This window comes from Biomphalaria glabrata, chromosome 10, assembly GCF_947242115.1.
Source record: "Biomphalaria glabrata chromosome 10, xgBioGlab47.1, whole genome shotgun sequence".
Classification (NCBI taxonomy): domain Eukaryota; kingdom Metazoa; phylum Mollusca; class Gastropoda; family Planorbidae; genus Biomphalaria; species Biomphalaria glabrata.
Genome location: NC_074720.1, coordinates 26,054,713 through 26,072,407, shown reverse-complemented (window position 1 = coordinate 26,072,407; position 17,695 = coordinate 26,054,713). Strand labels below are relative to the sequence as shown.

Here is a 17,695-nt window from a genome sequence, read left to right as displayed (position 1 = left end):
GTAGTCCTGAGAGCAGAAGGGCGTGTAGTTTTAAGTTCTTTGATATAGCAGAGTCGTATTGTAGTCCTGAGAGCAGAAGGGCGTGTAGTTTTCAGTGAAGTTCTTTGATATAGCAGAGTCGTATTGTAGTCCTGAGAGCAGAAGGGCGTGTAGTTTTCAGTGAAGTTCTTTGATATAGCAGAGTCGTATTGTAGTCCTGAGAGCAGAAGGGCGTGTAGTTTTCAGTGAAGTTCTTTGATATAGCAGAGTCGTATTGTAGTCCTGAGAGCAGAAGGGCGTGTAGTTTCAAGTTATTTGATATAGCAGAGTCGTATTGTAGTCCTGAGAGCAGAAGGGCGTGTAGTTTCAAGTTCTTTGATATAGCAGAGTCGTATTGTAGTCCTGAGAGCAGAAGGGCGTGTAGTTTCAAGTTCTTTGATATAACAGAGTCGTATTGTAGTCCTGAGAGCAGAAGGGCGTGTAGTTTCAAGTTATTTGATATAGCAGAGTCGTATTGTAGTCCTGAGAGCAGAAGGGCGTGTAGTTTCAAGTTCTTTGATATAGCAGAGTCGTATTGTATTCTATGTATCCAGTAGATGAAACTAGTGCATATTTTGTTATTTATTGCATTCTAATCAAACGTCATGTCTGCTACCTTGGACTTCGTCAGGTGATTACTCGCTATTTCGTCATGTGCGTGTATTTCTAGTCTAGACACAGGTCAAGGTAGAATCCACGATCAGGAGTTTCACATTAAATGATAGCCAGTATGCAAAAGAACCTTTACATTAATTGATGGCCAGTATTAATGGTCAGTCATTCTTTACATTAGATGGTGACCAGCATATCACAACAATAAATAACGCGTTGACATTAAATGGTGGCCAGTATCTAATAATACCAATAATTAACCATTAACATAGACCTTGCAATCTATAGGGCAGATTATGTTAAGATCATCTGTTTCTTTGGTCAACGGTTAACAAGTAGTCTGTCATGTGCCCAGCACAACGACCAACCACCTTTTTTTTTCCATTATTTAAGTCAGTTATTAGAGTTGGGTGGACTCAGGTCCGAAAGCCTAGCGCTTAACCACTAGCTTCTCACATCCTCTAGCACTAAACTAGCAAATACACTTCTAGCACTAAACTAGCAAATACACTTCTAGCACTAAACTAGCAAATACACTTCTAGCCTAAACTAGCAAATACACTTCTAGCCTAAACTAGCAAATACACTTCTAGCCTAAACTAGCAAATACACTTCTAGCCTAAACTAGCAAATACACTTCTAGCCTAAACTAGCAAATACACTTCTAGCACAAAACTAATGAGTATAGTTGAATAGAAATATTGTAATAAACGGCTTGTTTTTAACACAAATGAAATTAAAATACTATCGAACTTTTTATTTTACTGGTTAAAGATAAGTTGTGCATTTCATCGCCCCTTAGTTTTGTCATTACCCCGACATACCATTGATCTACCAGGTGATAATTTCAATGCCCTATTACTGTTGGAGGTATGCATATTAAAGTAAGACTCTCTTGTTTTCAGGTTTTGAATGTTCTTCCAGATTTGAACATTATTACAGACTAGCCAAAACCTCCCGTGGGACAGTGGAGGATAGCGGCGGGCGGGTTCAAACCCGGGCCCAACGAGATCGTTGCATACAACACGACCATCAATCTTAACATGAAAGAAAAATAAAGGAAATATTGTAAAAACCTTTTGAAAGTGAACAACTTTGTTACAATACCTCTAATCACTTCGTAACTTCATTGAAACTTCAAAACCTAAAACCAAAACTTTTCTAACAATTATCCTAAAAATTTGACATTTGCTGTATATCTCTGGAAAAGGATTACTAGCTCGTTGGCCACACAGGTAAAGCTCTAGTTTGACCGTTATAATTTTTCAAAGTTAAAAAAAAAAGAAATAAATTTAATTAATTAAAATTTGGTTACATATGGAGACGATATTTATCTTGAAACTTTCTTGTTCCTTTTTTTGTTTCCAAGACTATCACGTCATTTCTCTCACACCCAACCTGAGGTTAGGCCTTTCTCCTAGAGTTCGAATTCAGGTCGTTCCCTTTTTTTTTTATTAATGCATTTTAAAAGCGATCAAACAGGTACCCCCCTCTTTCTTCCCTCCCCCCTACTTTCCAACTGATCCAGACAAGTGATAGGATCATAGTGTATCCAGACAAGTGATAGGATCATAGTGTATCCAGACAAGTGATAGGATCATAGTGTATCCAGACAAGTGATAGGATCATAGTGTATCGAGACAAGTGATAGGATCATAGTGTATCCAGACAAGTGATAGGATCATAGTGTATCCAGACAAGTGATAGGATCATAGTGTATCCAGACAAGTGATAGGATCATAGTGTATCCAGACAAGTGATAGGATCATAGTGTATCCAGACAAGTGATAGGATCATAGTGTATCCAGACAAGTGATAGGATCATAGTGTATCCAGACAAGTGATAGGATCATAGTGTATCCAGACAAGTGATAGGATCATAGTGTATCCAGACAAGTGATAGGATCATAGTGTATCCAGACAAGTGATAGGATCATAGTGTATCCAGACAAGTGATAGGATCATAGTGTATCCAGACAAGTGATAGGATCATAGTGTATCGAGAAATATAAAAACATGTCATTGCACTAAATAAATACAATTGGTAAAAATATTTCTAATCGCACAGATTGTTAGTCTAGAACTCAAGATCTACAACAAATTTAGGTACATGACTGATACAAATACAAAAAAAAAGTTTTTTTTTGTTTTTCTTGTTTTAAATCTTGCATTCGTTGGTGTTTTTTTTTTAGAGAAAAACAATCACTCTGTAAGTCGTATTAAGGAGCTATTGTTTTTTTTTAATAATTATTTTTTAAAACATTTTTCTTGTTTTTAATTTTTCTGAAAAAAAAATTTCCGGAAATTTTGGGTACCGTCTTCTAGTTCAAGATCTTAAGGGCCTATCATTAGAATAGTTTAAAGTCTAGTAGATTTATACATTCGCTTAACTGGAAGGGGGGGGGGGGGAGGAGGAATGAGGCAAGGTTAAAAAAAATCCTTTTTTTTTTCAAAAACTCTATCATTATATAGTTATTAAGAACAAAATAATCGCTCTATTAGATGTATAAAGGAGCTATTGTCTTTTTTTTTTAAATAAAAGTATTTTTCCACTTTTGCTAAAAACAATTCAGCTCTATATCTCTATGTTGTACCTATGTAATACTAGAGAATTAAAGAGGAATGATAGGCAAAATACAAACTGGTTCTCTCCACATTTAGACTTACATGTCACCAAAACAAAGGTTGCTAATGAATCCAATTCAAACTTCGATGTAAGAACAAAGTAATTCGAGACTTGTGTTCACAATGAAGTTAAAACTAACTGGTTGAAGTTGTGAGAAGTCTCTGGAAAAGGCAATGTCTATTTTGAAAGAAGGTGTATCCCTACTCCCGTCCAGCAGGAGGTGTGTATCGACCAGTTGTCCAAAGAATCTCTAGACACAACATATTTTATACCAGTAGATCCAGTGCGTTACCTGGTCATTTGTCTTCACTTGACTCACTCCTACTGTACATCAGGAGACAGGAAGACGAACAGCATTGAATACAATTCATGATTTGAGACATTCTCAACAATGGGCTATGCAAAGGGAATTTTGATAGGTTAGTGATTGGAAGTGCACGACGCATTTATTTCCAAGAATGACTTGATGCAAGACCATCACAATCAATTTGTTTCAATTTAGAATTTAAAATCAATTCAGATATCGCTACTTTATATTTCGTTCCGATATATCTTCACCACAGACCGTTACCTTAGTCTAGAGTGTCCCTAAAATGTGCTAATCATAAATATTCCCTAACTAAAATCTTTGATAGTGCTAAACTATTGTAGACGGCGACAAGAAAGCCTAAATCAACCACCGACTGATACTATCATATTCAATAGGGACACAACATTGAAACAGAAATTGTCTAGTTTAGATGTTTTAAAAATATGCAGACATTGTTGCTGACAACTATCTTTTATAACTTTCCAATTCATCTGCAAACTATCTTTTATAACTACTTTCCGATTAATCTGCCAACTATCTTTTATAACTACTTTCCGATTCCTATGCCAATTATCTTTTATAATTACTTTCCAATTCATCTGCCAACTATCTTTTATAATTTTCCTATTCATCTGCCAATTATCTTTTATAACTTTCCAATTCATTTGCCAACTATCTTTTATAACATAACTTTCCGATTCATCTGCCAATTATCTTTGTAACTACTTTCCAATTCATCTGCCGACTATATTTTATAATTTTCAGATTCATCTGCCAGTTATCTTTATAACTTTCCAATTCATCTGCCAACTATCTTTTATAATTTTCTCATTCCTCTGCCAACAATATTTTATAAATTTCTGATTCATCTGCAAATTATCTTTTATAACTTTCCAATTCATCTGCCAACTATCTTTCGTCATTTCCCCATTTATGCTGCATGCTTCGGCACTCTCCCATGTGATCTTACCATCACAAAAGAAATACAAGACACCCATAGCTAAGACAAACAGACACAAAAACTCTTTTGTTCCCCTGGCAATCAAATCATTAAATACAATTAAACTTTCTGATATAAACTTTTCACATGTAAATTAGAGTCTAGTGTGAATGTATATTTTGGTTTTCTATCTTTATGATGTTTTGTTTGGTGTAATGCACAAATTGTAAGACAAAGTTCCTTATGAATAATAAAGATTATTATTATTATTATTTTGTGAGCTGAGATAAATTATTGGATCATAGCGTTTGATTTTAAAATTACTAGGTCTAGACTCTAGACTGATTTGAGCAGGATTAGGTCTAGTATTGGTAATAGTGTACATTATGCTGTTCTCGTACGATCCGCGTCTTACTGTGATACTATCGTATACTTCCTAAATAAATTTGCACCCTTAAGCTGTCAGAAGGTAAGCTATTGCCTTAATAATTCCTAGATGCAAAATGTGGTCAAATATTTCTACATTTCTATCTAGATCTGGTCTCTATTTAGCCTGATCTAGTTATAAATTAAGTATTTTTAAAAACTTACAACTAAAGTAAAGTTCGTATCAAAATTGTTTTTATAAACAACACTTAAATCAACATTTCATTCCATGAGTTGGTTAATAAATGGACATTATATTTCTAAAATGAGCCAGTGATACTTGTTCCATTGTGACCTTAGATGAAATCTATGAATGAAGATCGTATTATTTACGAAGAAATCTGTGACATTGTTAAGATAACTTACCTTCCCTGCAGTTTTTCATTTAAAAGTGGCGTATTGTGTAATAGTATTGTAAAAGCTGCTTGCATAGTTCATTTAAATATTAAATGGTTTACTTTCGGAAAAGAAAAAAGTAGCCGTTGCATCAAAACTTTAAAAGGTCCAAATATTATGATGTCCGATTTTCTATTCTAGTTTCTGATATCTAAATGGGACAGACGGACAGTGAGATCGCACAAAACTAATAGCGGCTTTTCCCTTTTCGAGGGCCGCTAATAAAAAAGAAATAGGAAGAGAGAATGAACAAATAAATAGAAAAAGAATTAACAAGGAAGAGAAGAAAAAAAATGAACAAGAGATAGAAAGAAAGAGTGTACAAGAAAGAGAAAGAATTAAGAAGAACAAGAAAAATAAAGTAAACTAAGAATAGAAAGATGAAAGAATCGCTTTTATTTTGCGTAGGCCTACTCACTAGATGAAAAAAAAAGTCGATGTATTTATAGAAAAGTAGGTAAACTATTTTGTTTGAAAAGTGACTGGAGTGGAATTACTTGTTTGACTTCTTGGCCTACTGATATGAATGTAGCCTGGCTACTTTTTATTGCATTATAAGGACGACAACTCCACGAAATCAACCAATCAGTGCAATTTAATTAATTATCTATCTTGCTTCAAGTAACCTTAGGAGTTAAGGAGCTTGTGACCATTAGCGGATCCAGAAAGGGGGGGGGCGGTAAGGGCGATTCCCCCCACTCGGCCGACCCCCGGCGGACGAATTTTAGTAAAGAAATCACACACTTTGTAAACGAATGTATTAGTTATGTAAATAATATTTACTAATTATTTATATTTCAACCTATTTTTAGTTTATTTCGCCCCCACCTCTAGTATGTTGGCCGAGTTGGTGGGATGGGGAGGTGTCAATGGTATCAATCCCGCGCCCCCCCACCCCCACCATGAACTTTCGAGTGGGGGGTGCGGTACAATTTATTTGTAGAAATCACATCTTGTTAATGGAATCAAATATCTAAATAATTGACACTTGTTATTGATATTTTAACCTATCTTTATATTATGTCGTTCCCCTGTTAGCCGATTAGGTGAGGGGGGGGGGGGGCGAATACATCTACTGCCCTTCCCACCTAAACCCTTTGAGTGGGGGGGGGTGGTCCTACTTTTAATTAGACATCATAGCTTGTGAATAAAATTAGTTGAATTACAATATATATTTTTATATTTTGTCGCTAGACTTCTGGTATCGTAGCCGATTCGATTAGGTGGAGGGGGGGGGGAGAGGCGATGCTTCTACTGCCCTCCCCACTCTAGCCCTCTGAATTGGGGGCGGTCCTATTTTTATGGTGTTAAGGTGCAACGGCTACTTTTGGTTTTCTAAAAGCAAACCGTTTAATTTATAAAATTAATTATGCAAGCGATTTTTTAAAATAAAAATACACCAATTCTAAAACATTTACGTAAATGTAAGGGAGGCAATGTTACAATATACTAACAAAGATTGATGATACTTGTGTATTTTTAGTATCACTAAGTCAAATATATTTTTAAAATGTACAAGAAATGTTTACAACAAATATAAATAACTACACATATGTTACCCGCGACCCGCGGGTCTTTATTTGCGCATTACTGTCGATATAGTCACTGAGAGTGTTTTGTAAACAATTAAACTAAATAAAAATGTAATAAGTAAAGCGAATGTGTCAATGTAAAAATAGTGTGAATGAAGCTATCAAATCAAAATATCATCTTAGAGTTCAATTAGAGTTTTAGACCTAGGCCTAGGAATAGACTCAGTAGAGAGATGTGTTATATTAGATTTTATTTCCATGCTTAAACGTTGCAAGAAACACATGATCTTTAATACATTGTTCCGGTTTTTCAATGTAAATAGCATATAAATGCTAAATAAAATTATCTATACTGCATGTGCGTAGCCAGGATTTTTTTTCGGGAGGGGTTTTGGGGGGGGGGATCCCCCCCCGCGGAAAAAAATTATATGTGTGTGTACATAATTAATCTTTATTACATTCTGACCCTTTCGGAAGACGTTTATTGTTTATTGTAGACTCCCAGCCCTTGCTAGCAAGGGGGTCTGGGGTAGCTCACAGCGCTCCCCGAGCGCGGGGCGAAGCCCCGCCGCCGAGCACTATTTCTGGTATTGAAAGCCAACAAAATGCATATTCTGAGGTATCTACAGTGCATTATCTGGCTATTAAAAAGTTTTATTTCAAAAAGCTAATGTGCTATTCTTACTGACTTAGACCCTCTCGCACCGTTCGGCGCATTTTCCGGCAAGCTGTTTCCGCAACTCTTATTTTGCGTAATTCATTTTTTCGGAGAACATGTCCCGCAAAACCTCATGCGACGCTCTGTCACAACCTTACTAAGGATTCGACTCCCAGTTCAGCATATGATTTCTTTGATTTAGACCCGATCTCTATGACTGACTCCTAAAATCTGTCTTAGCCATCTTTGTTGAGCCACATTTAATGTTTTTCAATTTCGGCAGAAGACTTCACACTTTATTAATGGAGCCCAAGCCACTGGTAGAAATTTGTAACCTTTCTTGACTACGCTTTTGGAATTACATGCCTGTATTTCGCTTTAGATTTTATATCGAAAAGGAAAGTTTTTTCGTCAAATCATCTGTTGAGGGGTTTTAAACTAAAAAATCTCTGGAGTTTTTTTTTTTTTTTTTTTAATTCAAAACCCCATTTAGCTACGATTATAGAATTTGGTGACTGTAGTTTGCTTTAAAATAATATTGAAGAGAGAGGTTTTCAACTCTTAACGCTCTGTAGGGGAATTTTAAATTCAAAACCATCTGGAGGAGTTTTTAACTTTAAAGAAAAAGCTATCTGGAGGTGGGGATTTAAACTCAAAACCCCTTTGGCTACGCTCATAGATTTTATAGTGTGTAATTTGCTTTTTTTTTTATATTGAAGAGGTACTTTTTAGCTTCAAACCCCAACTGGAGGGGGGGGGGGTAAACTCAAAACCCCTTTGGCTACGCTCATAAAATTTTGAATGTGTAATTTGCTTTTTTATATTGAAGAGGGGTTTATCGTAAATTTTGAAATCAAAATATTCCTTAACTGTGCAGTTGGAATTTGGGGATTGCTGTTTGCATTTTTTTTGTTTTGTTTTATAGAAGAGGGGGATTTAACTGCAGAAACCTCTGGTAGGGGGTTTAAAACTCAAAACCCCCTGTAGGGGGGTTTAAACTCAAAGCCCCTGGTAGGGGGTTTTAAACTCAAAACCCCCTGGTAGAGGGATTTGTATCTCAAAACCCCCTGATAGGGTTTTTTTAAATCTCAAAACCCCCTGGTAGGGGGGTTTAAACTCAAAACCCCCTGGTACAAGGTTTTTAACTCAAAACCCCCTCGGCAGTGCTGTGGTAAGTGATGATTTAGTATTAAAATCTCTCCTAAAATAAACAAAATGAAAGCAAAAATCAGTCACTTAATTCCGTCACCCCCCCCCTGCGGGGGGGGGGGGATTTCATTTGGGGGGGGGGTTTGAACCCCAAGAACCCCCCCCCCCCTGGCTACGCCCATGCTATACTGATTTATATTTCATTAACTATAAAGTTGTTCCGAATATCAAATGATTGTTTGAAATCGCATAATTGACTAATATTACACTTATATTCTTTGACACTACGTCACTGTTGTTTATTTATCAATATCAATTGTTCCGAATTTTTAACTTAAAACAAATTTATGTCAAATGACTTTATGTTTTTTTAAAATATCGACAATAGGTTGTTCAGGATTTTAAAATAAGAAAGTAATTTACTAGAAACGATTATTGAAAATCACTTTTTAGACTTATTTTACTGTTAATTTTCTTGCCGAAACATAATAAAAGTTGTTTAATCGGTAAAGAATGTTCCGGATTTTGTTTCGAAAAAGAAATCGACCTACATTACCTTAATTTTCTTACAAATCGTCGCCAAAAATGATCCGAATTTTATATGAAAAATCTAATAACGCTAATAAATGTTTGAAATCCCTCTTCTAATAAATAAAACAAATAATTTTCTCATTTACGAAAATTGGTTGTTCCAGATTTTTTATGAAAAATATTTTAACTCTATTTATGTAAAATCGCACTTCTCTCTTACACTACATTTAACTTTCTAGCTAAAACGTAAGAAAATCTAATTATCGTTAATCTTATGTTCCGATTTTTAAGGAAAACAACTTCCTAACACCAAAGTATGCGGTTTGAAAAAAATCTCTTCATAAGGCTATGGTACATCTAAATTTCATAACAGACCATCCCACAGATTAATTAACGGTATTTGATTAATCTGGAATTCTTATTTTCTCTCACTATAAATATATAAACATCCGGAACAATCTATTATAGAAACTTAAAACTAATGCGATGTTTCGGCAGGTAAATTAAATTTTAATCAGATTTTCAATAACTTTTAGTCTTTTTTTTTTCTCGCTATTAACATGACAGACAGACAGACTGACAGACAAAACAAAAAAAAAAGCGTCTTTAATCCTTTTATATATATGTTATATACATATTTAGTCTAACTAGCCCATCAAATGAAATGCTAAAAGAGCTCACTCGGTGTCTATGAACCCTCGAGAAGCTGCTCGTATAGAAGACATTTTTTAGTCTAGCTAGGACGTGTGACGTAATGGAATTTGTTTCCTTTGACGTCATATGGAATTAATTCTTTAAATGAAATGTTTAAAGATCTCACTCGGTGCGCCAATGTCTATGAACACTCGGCAAGCAGCTCGTATAGATGACATTTTTTAGTCTAACTAGGCCGTGTGACGTAGTGGATTTTTTTCCTTTGACGTCATATGGAATTAATTCGTTAAATGAAATGCTAAAACAACTCGGTATAGTAATGTTTATTAAACCTCGTAATGTGACTCGCATTTTAAAAAGACTATAGGTAGATTCAGATCTAATCTAGATTATCTACACTAGAGCTAGATTTTTTTCACTAGATCTAGATTTTTTTTTACACTAGAGCTAGATTTTTTAAAACTAGATTTAGATTTAAGTTCTAATTAAAATCATTGTAGAATCTAGATCTAGAATTTCTTGGTCTAGTTTAGAATGTTTGTTGTTTTACATGTTTCAGATGTTCCTTCAGAGTTGTAGTCCAAATCTCCCTCAGGACGACGGGGGATGGGAGCGGGTAGGGTTTGAACCTGGGACCATCGATGAATCCAAACGACAGTCCAGCGCGCAAAACCGCACTACCAGACAGCCATGATTTAGACGAGATCAAGATCTATAATTTTAATTTCTAGACTTAAAGTGTAGATTTTTATTTCTAAAGTCTAGATTGTCAATATGTCATTTAAATGGAACTAGAATGAGGGTTAGGGTTAGGGTTAGGGTTAGGGTAAACTTCTAATTTAGCACTCTCAATTTAAATGAAAATGCTCAATAACAAAAGATTATCTAAAATTGCTCTTCTGACATATTGTACATATATTCGGTAGTTGTCATTCCGTAATGTGTAGGTATATTATTAATAATAGGCTATTAGTTTGTAACCAGTTTGTCATTAGGTTAAGAGCAATGCCTTGTCGTGCGGTTAGCGCGCAGGACTGATTATCTCTAGGGTCTCGGTTTGATACCCTGCTCGATGCCATCCTCCGTCGACCAGCGGGAGATTTTACATTAAAAAAAAAGTATTTTTTACAACGTCGAATGAATCTTTGAAACATTATTAATTTTAACAATCAAAACAAAATCACGTCTTGGATATTCCTTGCGAATATGCGGATCCAACAGGGATCCGTCTCCCTCGGGGGCCGCCTCTGAGTTTGTGTGGCAGCACAAACTCTCTTGTTATTTTTTACAACGTCGAATGAATCTTTGAAACATTATTAATTTTAACAATCAAAACAAAATCACGTCTTGGATATTCCTTGCGAATATGCGGATCCAACAGGGATCCGTCTCCCTCGGGGGCCGCCTCTGAGTTTGTGTGGCAGCACAAACTCTCTTGTTATTTTTTGTAGTTTAGTTAAGAAATTAAAAATTAAAAAAAAATGTCACTAATATAATCTATATATGCTATAAATGAAATTCTTTTATCGAGTCGTCCCACCCCCTATTCTTAAATGCCAAATGCAATCAGTAGCAGAAATTATAAAAAGGAGCGAGGATTAACGTTTTCACTCTACCTCCCTCTCCCCTTTCTAGACGAATAGATGACGTTTTAAAACAGAAAAGTCAAATATGGCGACAGAGTTTATATAATTGCACACACATTTTTCTTAGGTTTTTTAAGAAAGACTTTGTTTTGGAAAATTTAGAATTCGTACGAAATGTTTTCATTATAAGAGTAATAATTGAGATGACTTCTGAACCCGAATATTCTTTTCCTAGTCCTCTTTTCCCAACCTTTACTCAGACTCATAGTTTTCTGTTGTATACACAAAATGTCGGACTATAACCCACAATATATAGGCCTACCAGTATTCTAAAAATGCAAAAAAGTTTAATTTAGAGTAGAATCCGAATTTTTTTTTTACAAGCCTGCCCTAAAGCCAGCCTGCTCTGGCGCTAGGATACCGGCACTCTCAAAGCTCCACACGAGTCGCTCGCAGACGATCCGTTCTACTATCTTGCCGATAGTGGAGGTCAGGGATATGGGTCTGTAGGACTCCACGTTAGTCGCGTCTTTGCCCTTTTTTAGTATTGGAACAATGGTAGCACAGCGCCAGGCCCTGGGTAGTCTGAACTCTACCCAGGTTCGATTCGCAAACTCAAGGAGCTTGTCTTTCACAATACCCCCGAGGTGTTTTACCATCTCAGGAGTAACCTTGTCTAGCCCCGGAGCCTTTCTGTTTTTGCACTTAGCTATCGCTCTGTCCAGCTCAGCACGGCAGAAGGGCGCGTTGCACGTGTCCAGGTCTTCCGACCCATCCGACTCCCTCTCGAGTCTCTTACGCTCCTTGTTGAGGGCTATAGACGTGGCTGACTTCTTTTCGGACCTGCTTATCGAAGCGAAATATTTATTAAGCAAATCGGCCATTTTTTGATCTTTTGCCACTCGATCCCCACTGGGTGACAATAATGGGGTGGCTGTACGCGCCGAATCTTTGGCCTCAAGATTGCGAAGAAGACGCCAGGCTTTGGAAGTATCCCGAAGATCCAGCCCGGCACAGGCATCCCTCCAGTGGTCCGCCCGTACACGTTGGGCCACCTCGCTGGCTTTCCGGCATAATGCGTTGAACTCCCTGCGGCATTCGTGGGTCCCCTTTTTTTGTGCTCTGCGCCTCGCCCGTCCCTGGCCCTGACTATTCGATCTAATTCTCGGGACCAGGCGGGTATATGCCGTGTGCCGGGATAGGTCCGCGGGATATACTTCCTAGCCGCACCAAAAATCGCTGCAGTGATTTCGCCGTATTTAGTGTCGACTGTCCCTTCCTCCACCGCGATACATGACAGGGCGGAGTCGACAGCTACCCCGTACGCTGGCCAGTCAGCCTTAGTGTAGCTCCATTTTTTGGGCCGTTTAGTGGCTACACCCCTGGCCTCTGAGAGTGCAATAGTGATTCTATGGGCCTATGATCGCTTCCTATTCGCCCCATGCAGGAGACTTGGCATTTAGGTCCCCAGCTAATAGAGTTTTAGTGAGAATATTCTTATTGCCGAGGTTAATGGCAAGTTCGTGTTTTGGCGGATTATAGCAGTTAATGACCGTAAGTTTTCTACCATCCATCCATCCATGCCAGTGGCGCTACAGCCCATGGAGGGCTCTGGCCTGCTTTAACACATCCTTCAATTCAGATCTCTCCTGGGCCTTTCGTCTCCACGCCCTAACCCCAAGCTGCTTCAGATCTGCTTCCACGTCATCTATCCATCGCATTCGGGGTCTGCCTTTGGGTCGCCTGCTTTCTACCAGCTTTGAATATATCAAGCGAGATGGCGTCGGTACGCCCGCTTTGAGGGCCAGGATTTTGTGAAACTGTCATACCGTTTCTTACATATGTGATAATTCCACGGCATTCATCGCATTTACATTTATAAGCCGTGTAGCCACTGATGTGGCTACTTCTTTTCTTGCCTACCAGAGTCTCCTGCAAGAGCGCGATGTCTATTGCCCTCTCATGGAGGAGTTTTGTGAGCTCTAATATCTTAGGTATTAAGCCACAGATATTGTGCTGAAGTACTTTTATCTGGCTAAGTTTATCGCTCCCTAAGGGTTTTGGACTGGAAGTGACAAACCGTTGTAATGGTTGGTGATTTGGAGGACCGATGGTCCTCGCTTCGTTGGTCGTAGTCGGTTGGGCCTTTTTGGTGGTAATAGTTGGTTGGGCCTGATGCGGGACATGATCACCAGGTTGGTGTGGTTGGCTAGCCATACCTTGGCTACCGTTCTTCCGAGGGAAGAACGAATGCAGTGTAGCCTGGGAAGAGGGCTTTGTCCTGGGAAGGGGAACCTTCGCTAATTTGTCTTGGTTCGACAGGTTCCACCGGATCGGAACCACGGGGCGAGTAGTAGAGGATTTTTCGTTGTCGGGCCTGCCGCCCACTACCCGCGCGACGGAGCCTGTTCGGGTCTGCTCGTACCCGGGTTTTCTGGTTTGATGTGTATTATTCATGTTTGCATAGAAGTCGAAGGCCGTTGGCGGCCTTAGTTATTGCCGATTAGAAAGTAGTGTACACAGGGCCTGCAAGAGGGTCCGGGATGTTAGGGTGCGGGAAGTCCGCACCACTGGTCACCACCTCCGTATGGCAAGAGCTCACCTACAGGTGGAGTGGTTGTGTAAGGATTGTTCGATATCCCCAGTATCGAAACTGCTTATTGGGAAGCGCGTTTCTCTACTACCTCACAGGGGACGGGCTAGATAGAGCCTAGCTCGTGGACGCCGACCAGTCCGCCCGACGCAGCCCGCTAAGGCCGCGCCAGTCAGTCCAGTCTTTGCCCAATGGGAGACCCGAGAATCAGCCGAGTCCCAGGAGAACCCGACCAACCCTCGAGTTGGTGTCCAGCGCTATCCGCTTTTCGCAGATCGCGTTAGGTCTCTTACTCACCGTTGCCCCGGGACCCCACAGGGGGGGGGGGGGGGCTGAACATAACCCCTTTGAGTTCCTTTTACACTTGCCAGCTGCTCATTCATCAGCGGCAAGCAACCAGTACTCTTGGCCACTCCAGGCGAACGGAGTATTCACGCGGCGACTACGGTGAGGTGGTACTGGAACGCCGCGGAGACACCGTACCAGGAGTTTTGAGTTTGAAACCCCCTACCAGGGGTTTTGAGTTTAAAACCATCTAACAGGGGGTTTTGAGTTTAAAACCCCCTTCCATGGAGTTTGCATTTAAACCCCCTCTTCTATAAAAAAAAAAAAACATTTTAAAAAATGCAAACGAAAATCCCCAAATTCCAAGAGCACATCTAAGGAAGATTTTGATTTTAAATATAAAAAAAAGCAAATTACACACTCAAATTCTATGAGCGTAGCCAAAAGGGTTTTGAGTTTAAACCCCCCTTCAGCCGGGTTCGAAGCTAAATAATACCTCTTAAATATAAAAAAAAGCAAATTACGCACTAAAAATGTTATGAGCGTAGCTAAGTGGGTTTTGAGTTTAAGCCCCCATTCAGCGTGGTTTGAAGCTAAAAAAATACCCTTTTAATGTAAAAAAACAATGCAAATTATACATTCAAAATTGTATGAGTGTAGTCAAATGGGGTTTTGAGTTTAAATTTCCCTTCAATATAAAAAAAAACAAATTACACACTCTAAAATCTATGAGCGTAGCCAAAGGGGTTTTGAGTTCAAACGCCCCGCCAGCGTGGTTTGAAGCTAAAAAATAACTCTTCAATATAAAAACAAAAAAAAAGCAAATTATGAGCGTAGCCAAGCCAATTGGGGGTTTTGAGTTTAAATTTCCTTTCAGAGGGGTTTGATGCTAAAAATTCCTCTTTAATATAAATTACACACTAAAATTCTCTGAGCGTAGCCAAGCCAATGGGGGATTTTGAATTTAAACCCCCCTCCTCCAGATTACTTTTTTTAAAGTTTAAAACTCCCCAGATGGTTTTGAGTTTAAAATCGTTATACAGAGCATTTTAAGATTAAAAGCCTCTCTCTTCAATATTATTTCTAAAGCAACTACAGTCACCCAATTCTAAATGGGATTTTAAATAAAAAAAAAAAAAACTCCTTAGATTTTTTAGTTTAAAACCTCCCAACAGATGATTTTAACGATAAAACTTCCCTTTACAATATAAAATCTAAAGCAAAATAGTCACCGAATTCCAAGAGCTTAGTCAAGAGAGGTTACAAATTTCTACCAGTCGCTAAGCTCCATTAATAAAGTGCAATGCATAGTCATCTGCCGAAATTGAAAAACACTCAATGTGTCTCAACAAAGATGGTTATGACGGATTTTAGGAGTCAGTTATAGAGATCGGGTCTCAATCAAGGAAATCCTATGCCGAACTGGGAGTCGACCCCTTAGTAAGATTGTGACAGAGCGTCGCATGAAGTTTGCGGGACATGTTCTCCGACAAAATGAATTACGCATAAGAAGACTATTCACACTCTATTAATGTAACCTTTCTTGACTACGCTCTTGGAATTACATGCCTGTATTTCGCTTTAGATTTTATATCGAAAAGGAAAGTTTTTTCGTCGAAATCATCTGTTGAGGGGTTTTAAACTAAAAAATCTCTGTATTTTAATTTTTTTAAATTCAAAATACCATTTAGCTACGATCATAGAATTTGGTGACTGTAGTTTGCTTTAAAATTGTTATGACATGATTAGGAAGTAGTTAGGAATTAGTTATTTGTTTCGGGAATAGGGTAAAGTTTTAATTAGCGACAAGTGACGTGACAGATCTTTTAAAAATAAGAACGCTCTAAACGACGCTAGAAGGAGGACGCTTATTGTAGAGTAGTAGACTTGAGTACGACATTATTGACATCGGACGATTCCCTTTTGAGTATTAAACATATTTGTAGAACAACATAGCAGCGTCGACTACCTATTTGATTGTTTCGGCCTTTCGCCGGTGTTACTGACGTGTTGCGTTCAGCGTTACCTACAGTAAGATCTACACTAGACAGATTGTCAAGAATCAACACCGCGCAGAGGTCTTAACAACGTGGCGACCCCAGACTCGGAGCTCACTGGCATCAGCATTCAGAAGGATAGAAGCCCTCTGTTAGGAGGAGGCAGAAGTTACGTCAGCGGCCTAGTCTGCAGCTAGACCCTGGTTATACAGCCGCGTCGGCGAAGGAAAGCCAGTGAGACCCTGGACTCGTAGACCTAGGAGGTAACGAAATATAGATCTAGATCTACATTTGTAATTGGTAAACGCCCATACGTTGGGGCATCGTATTGAAGCCTGTAGTTCGGTATCGAGAAGGCTACAGTTTGCTGAAGGGAAGAAAACCGTCCTGTCGAAGCCGTACTGAAGAGATATCGCCTGCCCGGCATCTTGAGAACGAACGTGAAGGTCACCTCTGCAAGGCCAAGATCGACCGTTGAGGTCACGCCAAAGAACTTGTGACGTAGGAACCATCTTACTGCCTACGGCATTTAAGTACAGTAGTGCTAATTTGATCTACGTCTCGGCTGAATCTGTGCTACACGTTAGATAGCCAGATAGCCGGTATTTTAGCACTGGACTTTGACTTTGTCGCTGTGTCAACTGTTGGACCGTTCCAGTTTCACTTTGGACAGACGACCACCTGGAACCACCGTACCAGCCTTGGAACCAGCAACCGGAACCAGACTCTACGCCACCGACGAACCGGAGCCAGACGACAGATCACCGTGAACCAGAACCAGACGCCGTACCACCGAAGAACCGGAGCCGTTGCAGACCAGTACCGAAGGACCTTGGAGAGCCGAAACGTTCGCTGTCTTTATCTCACCGCTAGGGAAGACATCGCCGTGAGCCTTGCCGCCGGGACAGACATTAGCGTAGGAAGAGTGGACCCGAGACTGACTGTGGAGTTATCGCATCGCCGCTTCTTAGACAGATAAGTCAAGTGTTATTTAACTACTTTCTCCTTAGAATAATTAGAGTCTGTAGGGAAGTGACCACTCGCTAGATTATCACTACCAGGTTAAATCGTGGTGGATTGGGGATATCCTTAAAATTAGGTGTAATCTAGCAAGAGGTCCAGATATACGTTTAGCTGTTAATTCGTCCTGTATGTGAATGTGAATCATTTAGTTAATCATTTTTAGTAACGTCATGTATTAATTGTTTGCAATACTCCCGTCTTAAGTCTTACTGTCAGACGAAAGTCTCATTCATTAGAAATAGAGCTATAGTTTGGTGTTTATCGTATTTAGGTTTAATTTCATAGTTTATTGGTATGAGTAAGTTATATACACTCCTGGCTGTGAAAGAAGGTAAGAAGTAAATAAGATCTAGCGTAAT

The 17,695-nt window shown here is 38.8% G+C and overlaps 1 protein-coding gene across 3 annotated transcripts in view; it reads right to left on the bottom strand.

Moving 5' to 3' along the window:
- The window catches only part of LOC106057861 (uncharacterized), a 67,476-nt gene extending 61,873 nt beyond the window's left edge, over positions 1 to 5,603 (bottom strand). For 2 of the 3 annotated variants that reach the window (XM_056044641.1, XM_056044643.1), the window contains exon 1: positions 3,298 to 3,504. The gene's annotated coding sequence lies outside the window, so the exon portion shown is untranslated. Of the gene's footprint in view, positions 1 to 3,297; positions 3,505 to 5,298 lie in introns of those variants that run through there. The other variant, XM_056044642.1, reaches the window with a different exon arrangement.
- Positions 5,604 to 17,695: the final 12,092 nt, after the last annotated feature.